Source organism: Stenella coeruleoalba, assembly GCF_951394435.1.
Source record: "Stenella coeruleoalba genome assembly, chromosome: 18".
Lineage (NCBI taxonomy): Eukaryota > Metazoa > Chordata > Mammalia > Artiodactyla > Delphinidae > Stenella > Stenella coeruleoalba.
In genome coordinates, this window is record NC_137164.1 from 51,986,906 (window position 1) to 51,997,720 (window position 10,815).

Below are 10,815 nucleotides of genomic sequence, written 5' to 3' on the forward strand. Positions count from 1 at the left end.
GGACGCGCAGGCTCAGCGGCCATGGCTCACGGGCCTAGTCGCTCTGCGGCATGTGGGATCTTCCCAGATCGGGGCACGAACCCGTGTCCCCTGCATCGGCAGGCGGACTCTCAACCACTGCGCCACCAGGGAAGCCCCTCCCTTTTTTTCTTGATAAGTCTGGCTAATGGTTTATTGATTTTGTTTATCTTCTCAAAGAACCAGCTTTTAGTTTTATTGATCTTTGCTATTGTTTCCCTCATTTCTTTTTCATTTATTTGTGATCTGATCTTTATGATTTCTTTCCTTCTGCTAACTTTGGGGTTTTTTTGTTCTTTTTTCTCTAATTGCTTTATGTGTAAGGTTAGGTTATTTAGTTGAGATGTTTCTTGTTTCTTGGGGTAGGATTGTATTGCTATAAACTTCCCTCATAGAACTGCTTTTGCTGCATCCCATAGGTTTTGAATAATTGTGTTTTCATTGTCATTTGTTTCTAGGTATTTTTTGATTTCCTCTTTGATTTCTTCAGTGATCACTTCGTTATTAAGTAGTGTATTGTTTAGCCTCCCTGTGTTTTTATTTTTTACAGATTTCTTCCTGTAATTGATATCTAGTCTCGTAGCGTTGTGGTCGGAAAAGATACTTGATACAATTTCAATTTTCTTAAATTTACCAAGGCTTGAGTTGTGATCCAAGATATGATCTATCCTGGAGAATGTTCCATGAGCATTTGAGAAGAAAGTGTATTCTGTTGTTTTTGGATGCAGTGTTCTATAAATATCAATTAAGTCCATCTTGTTTAATGTATCATTTATAGCTTGTGTTTCCTTATTTATTTTCATTTTGGATGCTCTGTCCATTGGTGAAAGTGGGGTGTTGAAGTCCCCTACTATGAATGTGTTACTGTCGATTTCCCCTTTTATGGCTGTTAGCATTTGCCTTATGTATTGAGGTGCTCCTCTGTTGGGTGCATAAATATTTACAATTGTTATATCTTCTTCTTGGATTGATCCACCACCCCATTATGTGGTGTCCTTCTTTGTCTCTTCTTATAGTCTTTATTTTAAAGTCCATTTTGTCTGATATGAGAATTGGTACTCCAGCTTTCTTTTGATTTCCATTTGCATGGAATATCTTTTTCCATCCCCTCACCTTCAGTCTGTATGTGTCCCTAGGTCTGAAGTGGGTCTCTTGTAGACAGCATATACAAGGGTCTTGTTTTTGTATACATTCAGCCAGTCTGTGTCTTTTTGGCTGGAACATTTAATCCTTTTACATTTAAGGTAGTTATCAATATGTATGTTCCTATTACCATTTTCTTAATTGTTTTCGGTTTGTTGTTGTAGGTCTTTTCCTTCTCTTGTGTTTCCTGCCTAGAGAAGTTCCTTTAGCAGTTGTTGTAAAGCTGGTTTGGTGGTGCTGAACTCTCTCAGCTTTTGCTTGTCTGTAAAGGTTTTAATTTCTCCATCAAATCTGAATGAGATCCTTGCTGGGTAGAGTAATCTTGGTTGTAGGTTTTTCCCTTTCATCACTTTAAATATGTCCTGCCACTCTCTTCTGGCTTGTAGGGTTTCTGCTGAGAGATCAGTGTTAACCTTATGGGGATTCCTTTGTATGTTATTTGTTGTTTTTCCCTTGCTGCTTTTAATATTTTTTCTTTGTATTTAATTTTTGATAGTTTGATTAATATGTGTGTTGGCGTGTTTCTCCTTGCATTTATCCTGTATGGGACTCTCTGTGCTTCCTGGACTTGATTGACTATATCCTTTCCCATATTAGGGAAGTTTTCAACTGTAATCTCTTCAAATATTTTCTCAGTCCCTTTCTTTTTCTCTTCTTCTTCTGGAACCCCTATAATTCGAATGTTGGTGCGTTTAATGTTGTCCCAGAGGTCTCTGAGACTGTCCTCAGTTCTTTTCATTCTTTTTTCTTTATTCTGCTCTGTGGTAGTTATTTCCACTATTTTATCTTCCAGATCACTTATCCGTTCTTCTGCCTCAGTTATTCTGCTTTTGATTCCTTCTAGAGAATTTTAATTTTCATTTATTGTGTTGTTCATCATTATTTGTTTGCTCTTTAATTCTTCTAGGTCCTTGTTAAACATTTCTTGTATTTTCTCCATTCTATTTCCAAGATTTGGGGTCATCTTTACTATCATTACCCTGAAATCTTTTTCAGGTAGACTGCCTATTTCCTCTTCATCTGTTTGGTCTGCTGGGTTTTTACCTTGCTCCTTCATCTGTTGCATATTTCTCTGTCTTCCCATTTTGCTTAATTTACTCAGTTTGGGGTCTCCTTTTCGCCAGCTGCAGGTTCATAGTTCCCGTTGTTTTTGGTGTCTGCCCCCAGGGGCTAAGGTTGGTTCAGTGGGTTGGGTAGCCTTCCTGGTGGAGGGAACTGGTGCCTGTGTTCTGGTGGATGACGCTGAATCTTTTCTTTCTGGTGGGCAGGGCTGTGTCTGGTGTGTTTTGAGGTGTCTGTGAACTTAGAATGATTTTAGGCAGCCTCTCTGCTAATGGGTAGGGTTGAGTTCCTGTCTTGCTAGTTGTTTGGCATAGGGCGTCCAGCACTGTAGCTTGCTGGTCATCGAGTGGAGCTGGGTCTTAGCGTTGAGATGGAGATCTCTGGGAGAGCTTTCGCTGTTTGATATTAAGCAGAGCCAGGAGGTCTCTGGTGGACCAATATCCTGAACTCAGCTCTCCCACCTCAGAGGCACAGGCCTGACACCCGACGGGAGCACCAAGACCCTGTCAGCCACACGGCTCTGATATTTTAAGTGCCAGAAGCCTCTTACCAGTGGTCTCAGCCACAGAGTATCCTCTTACTGACATTCTTTGCACCTTTGTAGGAGCTGCGACCCCCCGCCTGGCTGCGTGCTCTTCCAGCTCTGCACTGACCCTCCTTCCTCCAAGTGCCTGGAGGTGGTGCCCTGGGTCTTGTGTGCCTTTTTCCCTGCATGTGTTTTATAATTAGCATTAATTTTTATTTTGAATTTCAAATGGAAGAATTTAGCAGTATTCTTGATGCATGGGGCCTATAAAGTCCTTAATCTATTCCTAGCTGTCCTTTATTCTATTCCAAGCATGCTGTCCTTTATTCTCTTCTTCGAACAAGGAGCCCTTGCTGTTTAGAATGTTTACCATGCCCAACCCTATTCTTTACCTAACTCCTAATCACCCTTCAGGATTTATCCTAAAAATCACTTCCTCCAGAAAGACTTCCCTGACTAGGCCAAGTGTTCACAGTGCTTACCTTGCTTATAATTATATCACACTGTATTGTTAATATTTGTCTGTTACCACATTAAAAGATTAGGTTCCTTGAAGGCAAAAGCTTTTTCCATTCACAGTTTTATTCCCAGTGTCCAGCGTACAATAGGTAGTATTTTTTTTTTTCAAACAAAGGTTTATTAGCTTGCTGCAGCAAGGAGGTGCACACATAATGGAGAGTTCAACATTTTAACAGGTGGAAGTTAAGGAAGATTATCTACAGAGTTTGCAGGACTCTAGTTAGTCATTGGATGGCCTTGGCAGAGACAGGTCAGAATTTGTAAACTAGGAAGTTGTTGGAATAATCAGCGGTCTTATCTTTAGAAGACATGCCTTTGTGTGGAGTTATTGTTAGGTTAGTTTGTTGTCTTATTTAGAACACCATGAGATGTCGTTAAGGGTCTGAACTTAGTTTGTCTTGCATATCATGGTTTTGTACAGTTTTTCTATTTTGTGACTCATTATATAGTTTTGCAAGTTGTGGTTTCTGTTTCAGTTCCCCCCTCACATCCTAGTTGCCAGCTGAACTGGTTTTCCCTTTACCAGAAGATTAATGACAAACTTCCTGTCCTCAAGGAGTTCCCAGTCTAGGCTATTACAATATAATCTGATATGTGCTGTAATAGATATATGAGTAAGGCGTTACAGAGTTCAGGAAAAATAACTAACTTTTTTTTAAAACTACCATTTTGTTTAAATCCTGCCATATGCAAAGATCTATATACAATTATGTAGTAGGCAAGTTACATATATTATTTTATTTAATCCTCAACAATCCTATGAAATTGGTGCTATTTTTCTTATCCTCATTTTAAAGTCAAGAAATTGAGATACAGAAAGGTTAATTAAACCATTGAAGGTCACCCAGCTAAGAAGTGATAGATTGAGGACTTTATTAGACAAACATTTGGAGGGTAGTATTCTAGGTGCTTTATCTCATCTCCAAAATAGACTTTTGAAGTAACCACCATTCTTTATCTTATTTAACTATTGAGGAAACTGAGACATGGGGACATAAAGTAACTCATCTAAGATCACAGAGCTCATGACCACATTGTAGAGGCAGGATTCAGACCCAGGCAGCCTGGCTTCGTGGTCCATGCACATCACCACCTTTTCTGATGCTTCTCCTGAGCACTGTTATTGGGCTCTTACATTTGTTCTTAACTGCTGTGCCATTATGCCTCCCTGGCAGAGAAGAAGCTTTACAGAAGGGTTGAGTGGGCTGGTGTGGTGGATAAGTAGGATATTTCTGAATGGGTCAGAGAAACAAGGCTGTGCCGTTCTATTCGGAGGAGGAACCCTGTGAGAAGCCCTGGGAGCAGGAAAGTCTCTGCTCACTTGGGGAATGGTGAGGTTTGAGGAACTCTGAATGCATAGGATGGGGAGTGGTGACAGCTGATAGACTTGTGTATTGGGACCAGATTTGGACTTCACAGTCACCTCTCACATTTGACTAAAAGGATGCTCCTCTTCTCAGTACCACTGTTGGCTCTGAAAAACAGTTCTGGTCATAATGCATCCCCAAAGGAAAGAGATATGTCATTACCAAAGGTACTCATGCTGGAGGCAGTTACAAAAGAGAAGGTCTAGAAGTGTGTTAAGCAGAGACCTTTAGGGGAAAAGTACTACTTAGAGATATTCTTATGTCACCGCTTTCAGTCAATCCAGATTCTTGAATAGTAGCTTTTATTTATGGAGTTCTGGGATCTGACATGCATTTACTCTTTACGTCAATCCCATAAGGTAGGTATCGTTCATGACCCAACTGTATAGATGAGAGAACTGAGGCTCAGAGGACTCAGGAGTTTGGGCAGGTCACATAGTGGGAGCTGGTAGAGCCAAGATTTCAACCTGGTTTGTCTGATTCCAGAGCCTGTTCTGCCATACAGCCCCAAGAAGTGTGTGTTCTTTTAGCTTGTGAAAGTGCAGAATATTCCAAACACAGCAGGCAGTCAAATGCCATGGAGAGCTAGTAGTCAGGAGAGGCAAGAGCAGTGGTGGGACCAAGAGGAGGGGACTTGTTGGACCTTAATCCATGCACATTCTGTATCAGACCCACCCCTCTTTGCATACATCATTGGCATTTACTGGTATTGATTAAGTAGTGTCCAGTAAAATAGTAACCCAGTGTTACTCCTTGGACAGCAAGAAATAGTCCAAAAAACTAAGGCATAAAATTCTGATCCCCCTTGGGCAATGGAGCTTCCCTCAGATTTTCTGGGACATGGGCTCATTAGACAATTAGCAGATGTGTTAGTGTTGACCTTTCTGTTACCAATCTAGTGATTTTCTTATTTGACTAATGACAGGTAGCCTCATTAGGAGCTGTGGGCACAGAGAAATCTTCATTGTCTCTGGACAAGTGATGATCTTTGTTAATTTGGGGTATGGCATTCTACTTCTTCACAGCGTCGGGGAAAAGGTAATGGCAGCAGCTAGTGAGCCCTAACTGTACATTCTGGAAATGAAGGAAATTATTTATTATTATTTTTTTCTGTAGAGTATGCTCGTGGATTAATTGCATTAACTGGTTAACTTAACCTAAGATTGACTTGTTCCTTTGGCCCTGTGGTTGTCCCTACCAGGGGCAATGGTAGGCATGTGGCGAGCCTAAGCTGTAGTTAGGCCAGCAGGGTCTGAATCCTGATGCCTTGATTTATCTTGGACAAGTCATTTAAACTTTCTGCACATTAATTTTTTCATTTCTAAAATGGGAATAATAAGATAATACATTTTTTTAAATTGTCATTTGTCATTGGCAGGGGGGGGGGGCGGTTCTGTATAGTAATTGTGATGGTATTGTGCTCATGATGGTAATTGACACTTGGTCTATCTCTCAGGGTACCAGAAAGTGAAACATTAGTCACAAGAGAGATTGTTGTTTTTTTTTTAATGGCCTTTCTTTGATATTTGTCATTCTCCCAGAGAAAGGGGAAAAAATAAAATGAACTGGTTTAAAAAAGAATTAACAAAGGTTTTTTGGGTTTGTCTTCTATTTTAAGGAGCTAGAAAGTCAAAGGAGTTTAAAGGCTATCTCTACTCATACTTTCAAGCCCATGGTAAATTACTACAGTAATGGCCCTGCAATTTGTTCACACTTTCCATATCCACTTTCACAGTTTCCTCCCACAGCAATTTTGGACTTGGCCATGTGATTTGCTTTGACTAAATGAGATTAAAGCAAATATGCTGAGATAAATGTGATACAAGTCAATAACTTGAAAAGTACTTGCACATCCTTTTGAACCCTGAGAACCCCAGACCACCATGTGAAGAAGTCCCAACTAGATCCAGCCTGTGAACCACCAGACGTGTGAGAAAGACCATCCTAAACCACTCAGCTTCTGCCCAGCCAGCCCAAACTATAATGTCCCAGCAACTCACAGAATGATAAGAAATAATAAATGCTTTTAAGCCATTAACTTGAGGTGGTTAGTTATGTAGTGAACACTAACTGACACAGAGCCCAACAAACACATGCTCAGGCTCGTGGTCTCTATCAACATGTATTTTTCTTATGACACAGCTCTAACTTTCCTTCTATCATTCATTCAGCCAATATTCGTAGCTGATTTACTTTTATAAAAGGGGATTCAGGGCTTCCCTGGTGGCACAGTGGTTGAGAGTCTGCCTGCCGATGCAGGGGACACGGGTTCGTGCCCCGGTCCGGGAAGATCCCACATGCCGCGGAGCGGCTGGGCCCGTGAGCCACGGCCACTGAGCCTGCGCGCCTGGAGCCTGTGCTCCACAACGGGAGAGGCCACAGCAGTGAGAGGCCCGCTTACTGAAAAAAAAAAAAAAGGAGATTCATGTTTTGAATGAAATTAAGGTAACTTATGGCATCAAAGAGTGCTGAACAGCAAGCCTAGGCAATAGGAACCAGCACACCTCTAAGAATCAGAGCAGCCAATATTTGTTCCTTCATGGACTTTTTCTATAGGGTGCTCCTGCATTCCAATGACACAATAGCAACCACCTACCCTGGGCTTCTCTGTTCAAGATACAAATGATCAGGATAAAGAAGCTAATCGATTGAGCTTGAGTCTATGTCTGTCTCTTCACCAAGGAAGAGGGATTTATTACCAGCGTAAATTGGAGGACAGAGCATGTAATCACAGATAACACTTTAACAGGAATCAAATTCTGATTCTTTTTCTTCAATAATTACCTTATTTGCATGTAATTTTCCAGAAGATGGATATTAATTTAATTTGGGAATTGTATGTCCAAAAGGCAAATTCAAATCACAAGTAAAACACACAAGCACCCGTATAGGCCAAACAAAACCAGTGGAAATTATCATTGTGAAAGACTTACTGAGAATTGAAGAAACAATAATGATCTATGAGAGCTTCTTAGCTGAGAGGTTCTGGATCAGGGTCTCTCGTGAAGTTGCAGTAAAGATGTCTGCTGGGGCCACAGTCTTCGAAGATTTGTCTGGGGCTAGAGAATCTTCTTCCAAAATAGCTGTTGGCAGGAGTCCTTTGTTCCACACCATGTGGGCCTCTTCATGAGGATGTTTGTGCCTCATGACATTGCAGCTGGCATCCCCCAAAGCAAGCAATCCAAGAGAGAGCAAGTAGGAAACCACAATATCTTTTATGAATTAGCTTTGGAAGTCTAATACTTTCAATTTCACCACATTTTACTCATTAGAGTCAAATACAGCCCACATTCAAGGGGGAAGGAATTAGTACTCACCTTTAGAAATGAGATGTATGAAAGAATTTGTGGACGTATTTTAAAGCTATGGCACTACCCTTGAGGCTGGGTGAATACCACATCAGTGATTCCTTCAGCAGCCTCAGCAGAGAATTGGCTGTTTGCCTGCCTATACTACCTTGTGGGATAGAGACTTTAATGATATGTTGGTTAATGTTTATCAACTGCCTTTCTAGAAAACAAAATGTATAGATACATATGTATGTATATAAGTTGTACTGATATAAAAGATGTGTAGCACACAATTTACAAATAATGAAATATACAATACTCTTTATTATAAATTCCATACAACAAATTGGTTCTCACAAAATGTTTTAGTTGATTTTTGCCAAGTGCTTATATGTGTAACATTTTCTGCATCACTTTCTTACATCTAGACAATCAACAAAACAATAAATCAAGCCCAGCTCTGTAGCACTTGCCATTTCCAAATGCTCCCACCATAGCCAATTTCAAGTTACTGACATGATGTCACTGAATGCAGAGTTGGAAAGAAATTTGCAGTAACACACCATTATACAGTATTTTCACTATACATATACAATAGATGTAAATAACCTGAGTGGCATAAATAATAATAAAATAAAGTAGAATAATTAGGAAATCAGTTTTGAGTACTTTTTTGCCTTTTTAATAGAATTAATGTTATTTTAAGTTTAGATAATTTCATTTTTAATAGAAGCTGTTTTTAACAACTAGCTTGCAAAATTCTTGAAAAATTAACAGTCACGTTTCATAAGCTGCTAACAGCTGACATCAGCACACCATTGACTAGAAACACCTTTATCTTCCACCACATGGGGAATTCCCAATATTTCAACAATCAGAATTGAACCCATGAACCAACCACCAAAAACAACATCTTACGTAAGAAGCATGAGTAATTTGAAAGAGGAATGTCAGTAGAACAAACAACTGGAAAATACAACTGATAAAACAGAAAGATGAAAACCTGAATTGCTTTTTAAGGCATCGTTAAAGAAATTTAAGTAAAGCAGAAAATAATTAAATAATTTAGTAGATAAATAGAAGGATAAGTTGGTCACCACTGAGACACTAATCAATGGTCTGGAATATAGAAATAAAAAGAGAAGAGAAGTAGCTAGTAGTTTTGCATGGCACATCGTAATCATAGATTATGCTATCATGACAAAGAACAAAACAATATTTACAGTTACTCTAAATTGTCATGTTAATCATTGTTTATGCAAATATTTTATATTCCTTCTAACTTCAAAATATGCATATATTTTAAATCAATTAAATGTTAATATGCTAACCCAACAGGTAGGTTTTATGATTACTGTAGCTTGAAAGCCATAATAAATTTAAAAACTAAAGTTCTCTTTTACGTATTGTGGTGTATGTAGAATTCATTCCTGTACAACCCAATTATGTGGTACCATATTTAAGGATGTATTAAAGGCACATACTGAATAACGTTTTAAGATTTGTATTGAAATGCTCATCTTACTTGGCAATATTAGTGACATATTAGCAAAACTTAACATTTATAAAATTTTGGAAAACACAGTTTAGAATTACTCTCTTAAATATTGGCAAATGAATTAATGACATTAATCATGTGCAAGTTTGTTTCTAAATAAAACCAAAATTTACTCTGATATGCTACTACAGATCCAGCAGAGGGAGCTCAAACATTTTTGTTTTGTTTTTTAACTAAAGAAACTTATTTTCTCTTTTAAAAGCTGCTGGATTCTGAAAAATGATATAGTTATTATTTAAATAATATAAATGTATTACTAAAAAGAATACCCTATTTCTTGTTAAAATAATAAATATATTCCCAAACAAAAAGAGATATCATTATCATTTATTTTACTTAGAAATGGCAGGCAATTAAAATTAATTCTGTCCATTTATTTTTCCAATAGCCTTTACTTAAAAAAATTTTTTTTCTTACCAAGATTTATGGTTCTGGTAAGGTAGACTGAACTAAAATGAAAACCTTCCAGTTGCAAATATAGAACATGATAGGTAAAATATGACACATTTTATTTTTTATTTTTTTTCTCTATTTTTCTTGACCAATATGGATAGAGGCTTATCAATTGTATTTTTTTTTAATTTCACAGTTTTTATTTAATCTTTTCTAAATATGGCGCTGGATAAATCCAGAACAAAATAACAAGATTTCCCAGCAAAGGAGCCAGGTTGGTATTAGCACTATCCCCTTTTGGCTACCTCCCCAACCTTTTGGGTTTTATTCTTTGAAATATGACACATTTTAAATGTAATTCTTTCATAGTAATAAAACATAAACATGTTTCCCTCAGCTCAATGCTCAGCCCCTCCACATTCATGGGTAAACATTCATTATTAATTTCTTATGTATCCTTCCAGAATTTCTTTATGAATATACAGATATATATGTGTCTTATTCTAATCTATTTTTTTTCTTATGCAAAAAGCACCATATCATATACCCTATTCTGTATCTTGCTTTTATTACTAATATATCTTGGAAATCTTTCCATAAATCTATTGTAGATTACTCCTTTTTTTCTTCGACATTTGTATAGTAGATAGCAAGTGCCTTTTAGGAATATATCACAATTTATTTACCAGTCCCCAGTTGATAAACTTTTGAGTTGTTTTCAGTCTTTTTCTATTGCAAATAATGCTTCAATAATAATCTTGTATACATGTGCCATGTTATACATGTGAAAATTATGTCTGAAGGATAAAGTCCCAAAAGTGGGATTGCTAGGTAAAAGGACATGTGAGTGTGTAATGTTGATGGATATTGACATCATGAAGGTTATACCAATTTATATTCCCTCAGGAGCAATGGAGCCATTTTGTTATAGTATTGCCA